This window comes from Lagenorhynchus albirostris, chromosome 7 (genome assembly GCF_949774975.1).
Source record: "Lagenorhynchus albirostris chromosome 7, mLagAlb1.1, whole genome shotgun sequence".
Classification (NCBI taxonomy): Eukaryota; Metazoa; Chordata; class Mammalia; order Artiodactyla; family Delphinidae; genus Lagenorhynchus; species Lagenorhynchus albirostris.
The window spans coordinates 104,370,222-104,385,984 of record NC_083101.1 but is presented as its reverse complement, the minus strand read 5'-3'; positions in this window follow the sequence as shown (position 1 = coordinate 104,385,984).

The following is a 15,763-nucleotide window of genomic DNA, read 5'->3' as shown; positions in this document are numbered from 1 at the left end:
AGTTTAAAACAATTAAAAAATAAAAAATGTTTCACTGATAAATGACATAAGGGAATGTGTTGTTTGTGGAGCACTTCATTACCTGACAACATGGGATAAATTAGGTGTTATTATCAAAATACAACAGCATCGGCATTTCCGTGTCAAGGAGAGAATTGAGAAGCAACCTCTCATTTTCTCTGCAAGCATCATACCACATGCAGTGTGTGTTACCAATTTACCTTCAGTTCTTCTGTTTCTCTTGCATTTCTCTCCATTCTAATTGAATTACCCAGAAAAGTACGAATGTGTGCTGGTTTATTTTCTTCTTTCTAACTACCATGTCATAGCTCAGTATATCTTCCCTTCTCCCAGCCACATGGTTTAATCTGATTAGGGATAAAGAGAACACTGATAAGAAGCCATGAAATCTGGATGAGACTGTGTTCTAGACACCCTCTGTAATAAGAACCACTTTATATTTCTATTTAAAAATCTTGCTGCCTAGTCTTTATACAAGTCTTCTCCTATATTTTTCCCTCTGGCAGAAACATGTGGGTTCTTGCTGCTGGAAAGGGGACAAGTTATGTGACTGTGGTCTTTGTCTTTTGGCATCACATGGAGAAAAAGGCAGATTTTACTTTGAGTGAGAAGATGAGAAAAGGCAGTATAGACAGGTAGAGAGAAAGCTGATGACCGCTGATTGGTGCTCTCTCTCTCTCTCTCTGAAGTCAAAACCTGTAGTAGAAAGTTTTTGAAAACCTGGTAGAATTGTTGAAACTCTGAAACTACCTATGTCTTAGAAACAGTTCAGGGTGATTGAAACATTCCTACTTAAGTCCAGATTGGGCAGAGCCAACATTAGGTAGGAATAATTGAGGACAATTAAGGACTATATTTAGGCATGTACTTCTTTACATCTTACTGAGACTGTTCAATTTTTATTATTTTGATAATGACATTTATTTATGCTATTTGAGTGAGTATAATAAAGGGGCTCAAAGAACTCAGGAGAAGAAAGGATGAACAGAGTGAGAAACTAGAAGTTTTTAACAAAGAGTTAGAAAATATAAAGAGGAACCAAACAGAGAGAAGAATACAATAACTGAAATAAAAAATACACTAGAAGGAATCAACAGTAGATTAGATGATACAGAAGAACAGATCAGCACACTGTAAGTCATAGTAGCAGAAATCACTGAAGCTGAACAGAAGAAAGAAAAAGGAATAAAAAGAAATGAGGACAGTTTAAGAGACTTCTGAGACAACATCAATCATACTAATATTTGAATTATAAGGGTCCCAAAAGGAGAAGAGAGAAAGGGGCAGGAAACATATTTGAAGATATAATAGGTGAAAACTTCCTTAACCTGGGAAAGGAAACAGATATCCAAGTCCAGGAAGCACAGAGAGTCCCAAACAGGATCAACCCAAAGAGGACCTCACCAAGACACATTGTAATTAAAATAACAAAAATTAAAGATAAAGAGAGAATATTAAAGCAACAAGGGAAAAGCAACAAGTTACATACAAGGGAACTCCCTTAAGGCAATCAGCTGACTTTTTAGCAGAAACTCTGCAAGGCCAGAGGGAGTGGCATGATATATTTAAGGTGATGAAAGGGAAAATCTACAACCAAGAATACTCTACCAGCAAGGCTATCATTCAGATTTGATGGAGAGATCAAAAGTTTACAGACAAGCAAAAGCTGAAAGAGTTCAGCTCCACCAAACCAGCTTTACAAGAAAGGTTAAAGGGACTTCCTAAGCAGAAAAGAAACTAGAAATATGAAACTTATGAAAGGAAAATGCTCATTGGTAAAAGCAAATATACAGTAAAAGTAAAAATCAACCATGTACAAAGCTAGCAGGAAGGTTAAAAGACAAAACATTAAGCATGGGAGGAGGGAAGTAAAAATGTAGGGTTGATAAAATGTGTTTGAACTTAAGAGATCAGTAACTTAAAATAATCGTGTATATATATATACATATAGATAGATAGATTGCTATATATAAAACTCATGGTAACACAAACAAAAAATCTATAGTAGATACACACACACACACACACACACACACACAGAGAGAGAAAGAAATCTAAACATAACATTAAAGGTAGTTATCAAATCACAAGGGAAGAGAGCAAAAGAAAAAAAAAGGAACAAAAAGAAAACCACAAAAACAACCCCCAAACAATTAAAAACATGGCAATAAGTACATATCTATTAATAATTATTAATACTTTAAATTAAATAGATTAAATGTTCCAAACAAAAGACATATAATGGTGAATGGATAAAAAAATAAGATCCAGGTATATACTGCCTATAAGAGACACACTTCAGATCTGAAAACATACATAGTCTGAAAGTGGGGGGATGGAAAAAGTATTCCATGCAAATGGAAATAAAAAGAAAGCTGGGTTAACAATACTTATATCAGACAAAATAGACTTTAAAACAAAGATTATAATAAGAGACAAAGAAGGACATTACATAAAGATAAAGGGATCAATACAACAAGAAAATATAACAATTTGTAAATATATATGCACACAGCATAGGAGCACCTAAATACATAAAGCAAATATTATCAAATATAAAGGGAGAAATTGACAGCATCACAATTAGAGTAGGGAACTTTAATACCCAACTTACATCAATGAACAGATCATCCAGATAGAAAATCAATAAGGAAGCATTGGCCTTAAATGAAATATTAGAACAAATGGACTGTATATATACATTCCATCCCAAAGCAGCAGAATACACATTCTCTTCAAGTGCACTTGGAACATTCTTCAGGATAGATCACTTGCTTGGCCACAAGACAAGTCTCAGTAAATCTAAGAAGACTGAAATCATATCAAGCATCTTTTCCAACTACAATACTATGAGACTAGGAATCAACTACAAGAAAAAAAACTGCAAAAAACACAAACACATGGAGGCTAAATGATATGCTACTAAACAACCCATGGATCACTGAGGAAATCAAAGAAGAAATTTAAAAAATACCTGGAGACAAATGAAAATGAAAACACAATGATCCAAAATCTATGGATGCAGCAAAAGCAGTTCTAAAAGGGAAATTTATAGAGATAAAAGCCCACCTCAGGAAACAGGAAAAATCTCAATAAACAACATAAATTACACCTAAAGAAACTAGAAAAAGAAAAAAAAAACCAAAATCCAAAGTTAGCAGAAGGAAAGAAATCATAAAGATCAGAGCAGAAATAAATAAAACAGTGACTGAAGGGGAAAAAAAGAAAAGATCAATGAAACTAAGAGCTGGTTCTTTGAAAAAATAAACAAAATTGATAAACCTTTAGTCAGACTCATCAAGAAAAAAAGAAAGAGAGCCTAAATAAGTAAAATCAGAAATGTAGAGGGAGAGGTCACAACCAACACCACAGAAATACAATGGATCATGAGAGATTAGTATGAACAATTATACACCAATAGAAGGGATAACCTAAAAGAAAAATGGACATATTTATAGAAAGGTGCAATCTCCCAAGACTGAATCATGAAGAAATAGAAAATAGGAGCAGACCAATTACCAGTAATAAAATTGAATCGGTAATTTAAAAACTCCCAAGCCACGAAAGTCCAGGACCAGATGGCTTCACAGATGAATTCTTCCAAATATTTACAGAAGAGTTAACACCTTTCCTTCTTAAACTATTCCAAACAAAACTGAAGAGGAAGGAATATTTCCAAATTCATTCTATGAGGCCAGCATCACCATGATACCACAAACAGACAAAGATATCACAGAAAAAGGAAAATTATAGGCCAATATTACTGATAAACTTAGATGCAAAAATCCTCAACAAAATTCTAGCAAACTGTATTCAACAATACATTAAAAAAATCAGACACCATGATCAAGTGGGAATTAGCCCAGGGATGCAAGGGTGGTTCAATATCTGCAAATCAATCAATGTGATAACCAATTAACAAATTAACAAGAAAAATAAAAGGAATCCAAGTTGGAAAGGAAAAAGTAAAATCGTCACTGTTTGCAGATAACAGGATACTATATATAGAATATCCTAAAGATGCCACCAAAACACTATTAGAACTCATCAATGAATTTGGTTGCAAGACAAAAATTAATATACAGAAATCTGTTGCATTCCTATACACTAAAAAGAAACTATCAGAAAGAGAAATTATGAAAATAATCCCACTTACAATAACATCAAAAAGGATAAAATACCTAGGAATAAATCTAATTAAGGAGGTAAAAGACCTGTACTTGGAAAACTGTAAGACACTGATGAAAGAAATTGAAGACAATGCAAACAGATGGAAAGCTATATTGTGTTCATGGTCATTTTAACAATGACCATACTACCGAAGGCAACCTACAGCTTCAATGCAATTTCTGTCAAAATACCAATGGCATTCTTCACAAAACTAGAACAAATATTCTAAAAATTATATAGAAACACAAAAACCCCAAACAGGCAAAACAATCTTGAGAAAGGACAAAGCTGGAGGTATCATGTGCCCTGATTTCAAACTATACTACAAAGCTACAGTAATCAAAACAGCATAGTACTGGCACAAAAACAGACACATAGATCAATGGCACAGAATAGAGAACCCAGAAGTGAACCCAGGCATATACAGGCAATTAATGTATGACAAAGGAGGCAAGAATATGCAATGGGGAAAAGACAGCATCTTCAAGTGGTGTTGGGAAAACTGGACAGCTACAAGCAAAAGAATCAAATGGGAATACTCTCTCATACCATGCACAAACATAAATTCAAAATGGATTAAAGATTTAAATGTAAGACCTGAAACCATAAAACTTCTAAAAGAAGACATTGGCAGTAAACTGTTTGACACTGGTCTTAGTAATATTTTTTTGAATATATCTCTCCAGGTAAGGAAACAAAAGCCAAAATAAACAAATGAGACTACATCAAACTAAAAGACTTTTTGCACAACTAAGGAAATATCAACCAAACGAAAAGGCTACCTACTGAATGGGAGAAGATAATCGATATATCCGATAAGGGGTTAATTTCCAAACTATACAAAGAACTCATGCAACTCAACATCAGAAAACCCAAGAAACCCAATTAAAAAATGGACAGAGTGTCTGAATATACATTTTTCCAAAGAAGACATACACATGGCCAACAGGCACATGGAAAGATGCTCAATGTTACTAGTTATCAGGAAAATGCAAATCAAAACCAGAATGAGATATCACCTCACACCTGTCAGAAGAGTATTATAAAAAAGACAACAAATAACAAGTGTTGGCCAGGATGTGGAGAAAAGGGAACCCTCATGTGCTATTGGTGGGAATATAAATTTGTGCAGCCACTATCGGAAACAAAATGGAAGTTCGTCAAAAAATTACAAATAGACCTACCATATGATCCAGAAATCCTACTCCTGGGTATTTATCTGAGGGAAAAGAAAAACACTATTATCGAAAAGTTATATGCGTGCCTATGTTCACTGAAGCATTATTTACAACAGCCAAGATATGAAAGTCACCTAAATTCCCATCAATAGATGAATGGATAGAAGATGTGGTGTACGTACACACACACACACACACACACACACACACACACACACACACACACACACAATGGAATGTTACTTGATCATAAAAAAGAATGAAATCTTACCATCTGTAACAATGTGTAACAATATGGATGGATCTAGACAGTATTTTGCTAAGTGAAATAAGTCAGAAGACAGACAAATACTGTATAATTTCACTTATATGTGGAATCTAAAAACAAAACGAATGAACAAACATAACAAAACAGAAACAGAGTTATCGACACAGAGAACAAACAGGTGGCTGCCAGAGGAAAGGGGGGCGGGGGAGGAAAGAAATAGGTGAGGGAGAGTGAGAGGTACAAACTTCCAATTGCAAAATAGATGAGTCACAGATATGAAATGCTCAGGGTGGGGAATATAGTCAATAACTATGTAATATCTTTGTATGGTGACATAGCCATAACTATGGTGATCATTTTGAAATGTATAGAAATATCAAATCAGTATGTTGTACAACAGGAACTAATATAGTGTTGTAGGTCAATTATATTTCAAAAACAAACAAACTCATAGAAAAAGAGATCAGATTTGTGGTTATCAGAGGCAGGGAATAGGGAAGGGGAATTGGATAAAGGGGGTCAAAAAGTACAAAGTTCCAGTTATAAGATAAATAAGTACTAGGGATGTCATGCCCAACATGATAAATATAATTAACACTGCTGTATGTTATATATGAAAGTTAAGGGAGTAAATCCTAAGAATTCTCATCACAAGGAAAAAACACTTTTTCTATCTCTTTCATTTTATGTCAATATGAGATGATGGATGTTCACTAAACTTATTGGGATAATCGTGACATATGTAAGATCATTATGTTGGACACCTTAAATTTATACAGTGCTGTGTGTCAATTATATCACAATAAAACTGAAATTTAAAAAGAGATTTATGTACTATAACTACCTTTTTAAAAAGTGTTTCAAGTGCTGCTCTCCTGAGGCATAGAGTTTTAGAAATATTGCTGGTGGACTAATAACCAACAGATCAAATCAGACCCTATACCGTAGGTTCTCTGGCTCCTACGGAAATGTAATTATGCCTGGAAAAAGGAATGTACACACTCCCTGCTGTAAAATATGCTAATAAAGACCTCAGCCATAAGACAATCAGATATGCTGCAGATTCTTTTCCAGTGGGGAGAAAATTTTACATTTTCTCCACAGTCTTCTGTTTTCTTCTATCACTTGTTTATAACAAAGTAAGAGAAGAAGTTTTTCACTATGAGCCTAGAAATTGCTCCAATTTCTTCATAGAAATGGAAAATAATGTCTGCTTGGTAAGTCAGAATCTGGTTTGCTATACATATTCATGGGCATCTTAGTCTGCTGGAGCTGCTGTAACAAAAAACCACAGACTTTGTGGCTGCAACAACAGAAAGTTATTCTCTTCGGTTCTGGAGGCTAGAAGTTCAAGCTCAAGGTGTTGGCAGGGTTGGCTGGAGACCTCTCTCCTTAGCTCATAGAAGCCTCCCTTCTCACTGCAGCCTCACACCGTCTTTCCTCTGTCTGGGCTCCCTGGAGTCTTCCAGTGTGTCTGAGTTTCCTCTTTTTATATGGACACCAGTCAGATTGGATTAGGGACCACCCATCAGCTTCATTTTAACTTAATTACCTCTTTAAAGACACTATCTCCAAATATAGTCACATTCTGAGATAGTGGGGTGTTAGAGCTTCCACACGTGAACTTGAGGGGGACACAGTTCAGCCCATAACCATCAGCCAGTCTTCCCAGAGCCAAGGGGCGCCTGGCGCATCCTTGACAAGGCCCAATGCTGGCTGCCTCCACACTCCAGACATGTGCTCTTCACCAGTCCTTCTCCAGTAATTCATGGTCAGCACTACCTATGTATTAAGTCTGATTAGGGTTCCAATGCCCAAGAGTAAGCCCCCCCTCATGAAAGCTTGCAATCTAGCTTTGGAGATGTGGAGGTGACCTCTATAAACAAAACCAAACCTAAAGAGAGGTCCAAAGAGTCATGGGGCTTCAGTGGGGAGAGGGAGCTTGTTGCCTGGTGTCCTAGTCTGTTTGGGCTGCTATAAAATACCACAGGCTGGGTGGCTTACAAACAACAGAAATTTATTTCTCACAGTTCTGGAGGCCAGGGAGTCCAAATCAAGGTGCTGGCAGATTCAGTGTCTGGTGAGAACCCACTTCCTGGTTCATGGCTAGGGCCTTCTCTCTGTGTCTTCACATGATGAAAGGAGCAAAGGAGCTCTCTGGGGCCTCTTCTATAAGGGTACTAATCCCATTCACAAGGGCTCCACCCTCAAATGTCAATTGGTGCAGCCACTATGGAAAACAGTCTGAAGAGTCCTCAAAAAACTAAAAATAGAGCTGCCGTATGAGCCATCAATCCTATTCCTGGGCAGATACCCAGACAAAACTATAATTTGAAAAGATACATGCACCCCTATTTTCATAACAGCACTATTTACAATAGCCAAGACATGGAGGCAACCTAAATGTCCATCAACAGATGAATGGATAAAGAAGATGTGGAGTGTGTATACACACACACACACACACACACACACACACATTTATATATATACACACACATATATGTATATATATATACACATATATATGTGTGTGTGTGTATATATATATATATATATATATATAATGGAATATTACTCAGCCATTAAAAGGAATTAAATAATGCCATTTGTAGCAGTGTGGATGGACCTAGAGATTATCATACTAAGTCAGAAAGAGAAAGACAAATACCGTATGATATCACTTATGTGTGGAATCTAAAATATGACACCAGTGAACACGTCTACGAAACAGAAACAGACTCACAGACATAGAGATCAGACTTGTCGTTGCCAAGGGGGTGGGGTGGGGGAGGGAAGGATTGGGAATTTGGGATTAGCAGATGCAAACTATTATATATGGGATGGATAACTAACAAGGACCTCCTGTATAGCACAGGGAACTGTACTCAATATTCTGTAATAACCTAAATGGGAAAAGAATTTGAAAAAGAATAGTTACATGTATATGTATAACTGAGTCACTTTGCTGTACAGCAGAAATTAGTACAACATTGTAAATCAACTATACTTCAATAAGATTTTTTTAAAAAAGGGCTCTACCCTCATGGCCTAATTACCTGCCCAAGACCCCACCTCCTAATACCATCACATGGGGGGTTAGGATTTCAACATATGAATTTTGTGTACAAATATTCAGCCCATAGCACCTGGGTAGCTGTAGCCTCTTCCTGAAAAACAGTGACTGCAGGAGATGGTAAGCTGAGCTGAGCTAATGGCACTGGAGGGTGTTCAAGTCCAAGGCCCCTCACTCCTCCAGGCCCTCCTCCCTCTTCAAAGGGTCATGTTCTTGATATCAAGAGGGCGGGGAGCCAAGAGGCTGGGCCTCTGTTCAGTAAGGCAGAAGTCAAGACAAAAGCCTGCTCAAGTAAGAGGATGAGAGAGGACGTGAGGTCATACCTCCCCAGACGTACATGAGCATGCCCCGTGGATGTCCCTCTGAGGCTGTCCACCTGGAAGGGTACAGTTCCCCAGACGAGTAGATTCTGAAAGTGCACACGTTAGTCTCTCCTCTTTCTCCCCATCAATTCTTTTCCTTCCAGAGGGCAGGGGAAAATTTGGGTTATTCTGAAGACAAGAGCGCACGTAGAGATCTCCATGATTTCTTCTTGGGTGGGTGAAGGTCAGTGCTTGGAACTTGCATGTGTATATACAAGTGACCAGGGAGTTTTGTTTAAAGGCTCTGATATAGCAGGTTTGGGGTTGGAGCTGGAGCTGGAGCTCTGATATAGCAGGCTCCCAGATCTGCTCAAGCTGCTCAAGTGGTCTCCGGACCACTCTTCGGGGAGAAAAGAGGGAGAGGAAGTCAAGAGCCCTGGCTACAGGTCCTGCCTCTTCTGCTGGGATGCCTGCACCAGTTACTTCACTTCTTCGGGCCACAGACCCCTCATCTCCAAAATGAGGGAACAGTGTGTCACTGAATTCAAAGGTCCCTTCTGGATCTCACATTCTAAGAGACTAACTTGAAGTTTGCCAAAGGGGTGAGGCATTTTCCCAAATGATAATAGACTGGATGAAGAAATAGGAAGGCCACAGTAGATAGCAGCGCTGCACAACTCCAGGGATGCATGTGAGTGGGACCCCCTGTATTTGTACAATGGAGCAGCCCCAGGGTTACCAGGCAAACTTTTCTATGTCTGTTTATTCCCTTAACTCTTGAGTTCCCACAAAAGTTCCTCTCCATGTAGAATGCATTGTCAATTTTTAAAATTGCTGTATGCTTGAGGGATCGATACTCCTCCAACTGCCCACTAATGACTGGTCCCCTGGCCCCCTGAGAAGTGCTTTCCCCTCTCCATCAGAAAAGATTAGGCCTAAAAGGGCCTGGTGCCTGGAAGAGGAAGCTTGGGAGCGACTGCTCAGTGCTTTGAATGTGTGCCAAGGTGTGCTATAATATGAGACCACGTGCTCAAATGTGCCCAACTGAATACTGGAATGTCAGCACCAAAGGGGTCCTGGGAATCACCAGGGTGCAGAGAGGTTAAGCGTGTGGGCTTGGCATGTTGGCACCTGGATGCTTGGGCTTCAACCTTTGGGCAAAATACCTGTGGTCTCTGGAGATGCTGCTGCCCAGCCATGCAGTCATGCAGGGGAATGGGCTCAGTAGTTGTGGCACGCAGGCTCAGTAGTTGTGGCTCACGGGCTCTAGAGAGCAGGTTCAGTAGTTGTGGTGCACGGGCTTAGCTGCTCCGCGGCATGTGGGATCTTCCCACACCAGGGCTCGAACCCACGTCCCCTGCATTGGCAGGCAGATTCTTAACCACTGCACCACCAGGGAAGTCCCAATAAGTGTTTAAAGATTGGCTAAAACAATCATGGATGAATCGATCACAATAATGAACTAGTGTAAAATTACATGTGCAAAGAATTTTTAAAAATTAAATAAATAGGACTTTTGGTTAAATATGACAGATTGAATATAAATATTTATCTCCTCTGCCTTTAGAACCCCACTAAAACAACTCAAAATGGTTTTGGTATTTTGTTGTTGTTTTTAGGCACAAACCTAGTCAAAGGGAATGGGAGAGAAAACAATGTCAACAAAATTCTAGAAGCTGAAAAGCAGAAAAACGAAGATTCAGGAAAACTGAATTCCCTAAATTGTGAAGGCAGAGAGGCCAAGGAACAATCTGATTTGAAAACTAATGTGGTGGTTTTAAAACACAGCCCCCAAATTCTTTGACACTCTTCCCAGTAAGAGATGGCATCTATGTCCTCTCTACTTGATCTGGAAGGATATGAGTTTTTCAATCAATAGAGAATAGCAGAAGTGATGCTGTAGGACTTTTGAAGCAGTTCATAAAAGACCATGCAGCCTCTGCCTGTTTCTCTTGGAATGCTTGCTCTCAGAGTGCTCCCTCTTGGACCCCAGCCATCACTCTGTGAGAGACCCAAATTACATGAAGAGACCATGTAGACAGTCCCAGCTGAGTCCCGCCTAACAGACTGAGTCCAGGTCAAATCTTTGCAGCCCAAGTACCAGATGAGTAATGAAACCATCTTGGAAGTAGATCTTCCAGCTTCAGCTGTTTCAATCTTCAGCTATTTGAGTCACATTTAGCCATCTGAGTCTGCCCAGCTGAATTCCAGACATCATTGCCTGGCTTGCCCACATTCCTAACCCATGGACTCCATGAACCTGTTGAATGGTTTTAGTTTCATGCTATGAGGATTTGGGATGGTTTGTTACACAGCAACAGTAACTGATACAAACCATAAAACACCCCAGAGTCTCAGGAACTGACAGTACCAGATACCTTTCGAACCAGTTTGAAGGTAGAGCTTAAAACTGGATGATTTTGAGAATCTGTACATTAAGCATTTCAACTCCCAGCCAGTCTCTCTGACTCCATACTCTGCGGAAATTGTTCCTTCCCTTCCCCAACAGAAAACTGTGGGCTGGTCTCTCGGGGGTTTCTAGACTGAGGAACATCAAGCCTGGTTCTATCACACTGATAGCATACTGAAAACAAATTAAGTACACAGCAGGATGCTGACGCCTACTTCTCAGCCCTCTTTCCCCTTCAGCTCCCAGAAAATTGACTGCCAGTCTTAGACTCTCCAGAGAAGGCTGAAGATGATCAAACAACAAGAAAACAATATTAAAGATAAATATTGGGGGTTCTCTTGTAAAACAGCCCATTCAGATCACCCCCACAATGAAAGCCTGAGTTGACCCACCCACATCCACAAATTTTTCAAATAGCTTTTTCAGTCAGTCCTCCACTCTTAAACACAATCAAGACTTTAGAGAAACGTCTCTCAAATAAGAGATAAAGACCAAAACAAAGAGAATATAAGCAGCTTAGAGAAAACAGAGACAATTACAGGGAGAAGAAAATATTACTTAGAAACTATCATTAATATCTTTAGGGAGACATGTGAAGATATTGCACTGATGAGAAAAGAAAGTGCTATGATTAAAATGTATCACACAGTAAGAAACTCCTGGAAATTAAAAAATTTGCTAGCAGAAATTTTTTAAAATTAAAAAGGGCATTTGCAAGATAAATTCAAGGAAATGTCCCTGAAAGTAGGACAAAAAATGAGAAGATGGAAGCTGGGAGTGAAAAGCTAGGAAAATTAGAGAACTTGTTCAGGAAGTCCAACATCAAAATAAGAAGAGTTTTGAAAAAGAAAAGGCAGGGGGGAGGGAGGGAAGGAAACTGTGAAGGGAATAATTCAAGAAAATGTCTCAGAAATATAGAACCTGAGATTTCAGATTGAAAGGTCCCATTTAGTGTCTGGAACCATGGGTAAAAACTGACCTATATCAACCCTCATCTTTGTAAAATTTCAAAACACTGGGGACAGAGGAAGTTTCAAACACTTCTAAGGAGGAAAGGAAGAAGGTCATAGGTAAAGGTCAGGGATAAGAATGGTTTTGAACTTCATCATATTGGAAGCTAGAGGACAATAGTAGAATGCCTTCAAAATTTGGAGGAGAAAATATCTCAACTTAGAATTTTATACCAAGACAAACTATCAGTCCAGGATGAAGGTAAAAGTAAAGATATTTTCAGCTGTGCAGAGTCTCCGTAAAAGTATCCTACCATAAATGTGCTCCACCAAGTAAGGAAGAGAAAGGCAGGATGATAAGAAAGCAGAGCCTCCAACCCAGAACAGCATCAAGGAGAAGCTCCAGGATTCAGGTGAAGGAAAATTTCTGGATAATAGCCATGAACTAGGTGTAGAGTGCAACTGGTCTACCTGAAGCCAATCAGAAAGTTTGCGGGGGGGATATCTACAGAAATATAACTTAGTAGGATATCTGGTGTATTTGATTATATCTAGAAGAGAGGGATGCAGATGATGCTGGGGGATGGGTAGAGATTGGAGAAAAATTCGTGATACACAAATAGAAAACTACAGAATCAGAAAAATAAGATCATTACTAACTCCACGGAAAATCAAATATCGTAGAAGAAAATATATCACATGGCTTGGCTGTAAATAGTATCTGCATAGTCATAATAAAATAAGCTGAAAAATGGTCTAAACAGAAGTATGATATGGCTTGACTAGGACGGCAGGGGAAGGAATGTGTTTGAGGTGGGAGGCAGGGAAAGCTAATTCTTTTCTCCACGGTGGGAATGGATAATGCCTAAAACACACAAAAATCAGGAAATAGCCGTATAACTGTGTAGTTTAGAAAGATGGAAATAAATATAAAAACTAACCGTTTAAAGACTGAAAATGGGTGCCTATGGGAATTAGGATTTGGGTTTGAGCATTTAGGGAGCTGTTGTTTCATAATAAACCTGAAGAACTAATTGATTATTTTAAAAAATTATTTAAAATGCATGCATATCTTTGATAAACGTAAAATCTAAATTAAAGAAAGAAAACCTTCATGTTGCACTAGCTGTGATATATACCCAGCGCTTCAGGAAGGGGGAGAAAGAAAGGAAAATATTCTATCACTTGATATTCTGTCTGATTCCTTCACTCTTTCCCTCCCCACCTTCCTCTCTCCCTCCCCTTCTCTTTTTCCGTTTATTTGCCTTGTTCTCCTCTCTTTTACCACCATAATTCTTTCTTAATTTCTCTTCAACTTTCCCCCTTTTTCCTCCTTTTCTCTCTTTCTGGCATGACATGTAGCCAAAATATCTTTATTATTATAACTTATTATATTTATTGAACATAATGTTTCCTGTTCTTAGTTCTTAATATTAAAAGCATGCATGGAATGTTCTTTCTTTCCCCCAACCAGAGCATTCTAAGCAGCAAAATCAGTTTAAGTTACTTCTTAACAAGGTGGAGAAATTTTTTCATGTAAAGGCGCTCTTAGACTTGGGAGAGATGTCAGAGGTCACTGGGTCCAACCGGTCACCTGGTTTAGGAGACCCTCTCTGCGGTACTTCTGTTCAGCACAGACTACCCAGGCTCTGATTAAACAATGTGAATTTTCAGTCATCAGCCAGGTCTTTCAGAGCCAGACAGCTCAGTTGTGAATAAGAGCTTCTAGATGTTGAATGGAAATCTGCCTCTTTCTCTAGGATTTAAAAAATAAAACCTAACACTGCTCCCCATGACAGCTCTTCATATATCATCTGTCGGCAGAAATCCCAACCCCATGAGTGATTTCTGCTCTGGGCTAAACACTACTCTTTCCTGTTGGTTTCTGGACCCTTCTCCACCCTACTCACACCCGTGGGCACCCTCTAAGCTGCAACTTACTCTTTCAATCAGAGACACCTAGAACTGAACATACTTCACCAGGTGTGAGCTCAGTGGTACAGACTGCAGGAGCTCTGTCACCTCCCTCTTTCTGCTCACCATGCTTCTGCTGATGCAGCCTCAGTTTTGAAATAGCTGAAGATCTATTTCCCTCAACTCTTGCTGACTTACATCACCCTCAAAGTCATTTAAAATCTTATCTTTTTCTCTTATGTGTTCCTGAGAGGCCTGGTATCCCATATCCTGTATGTAAACAGATGAGTTTTTCCAGCATTGCTGTCTATTTCACATTTATCCCACTAAATCTCTTCTCCCAAGTTTTGGCCCCAATTTTCACCCTGTTTTGAGAAGTTCCTTATGATTCACTTGAATGAACATGTTTCGCTCCCAATTACAAACTGCTCACGTTAAAATTACTTCATCACCCAATTCCCAAACAAAATTTACATCACCTCAGCTCCAAGACAGATCCCCTTCAAGCCCCTCACTGTATGACCCACGTTGGATCCCCTGGGCCATTGAGTTTGACAATAGGAGGAAGTCCAGGCCAGCCCTCCTCTTGGGTCTCTGGCCTGTGCCTATTACGGGGAGTGGGATTCATGGCCTTTACTGCCTACAACCCTGGACCAGTGTCAGAAAACTTGAGCTGTCTCCTGTAATCCGTCATCCGTCCCCACATCTTCTGGGAAATGAATGAAAATGAGCCGAGCACGTGGAGACAGATCAGATGGTCGGGTGGGTTCCATACTGGACGCGGAGCAGGGAACCCCGCGAGGCGGAGGCGCCTGCTCCCGCTGCCTCGCACTCCATGCCAGCTGTCAGCAGCTGGACACTAGCGAGAGAGCCACGTCACAGTGACTACTCCATCCGTCAGGGGCTGTCAACTCTGAACAATGAACACAATGGCTAACATTTGCGAAGTGCTCTGAGCTTTCGGCATTGCTCTCCCTTGTAATAACCCTTGAGACGGGAAGGCCTGGGAGTAGCAACCCAGTGTGACCGATGAGGAAACCAAGATTTGAAGAGGTTCGGAGATTTGCCCACAGCCCCAGCGCCCGGGAGGGTGGAACTGGAGGCAAGGTAGGGCATCCTGCCTGCAGTGTTCTCACCACAGGGTGTCTCTGAAGCCAACTGTCAGGTCATCCGTTAGTAAGTGTTGACCTACCAACTGCGCTGGGCCTACTGCTGGGCTAGATGCTGGAGGGGGTACACAGAAGAGTATGACACGTGAACCCTGACCTCCACGAGCTCAGAGCAAGCTATGGTACTTCGTTCAGGCACCTAAGCAGGTGGGGCAGCCTCTGAGCACAAGAGCCATGGAGAGAAGAGGAGGCCCGCTGGCTGCAGGATGCTGCAGGAGAGGGGCAGGGCATGGGCTGGTCCTGCAGGGTGAGCTGTGTTGGAAAGTCTGGGGAGATGGGGGTGGGGGCCAGGCAGTGGGTGGGTG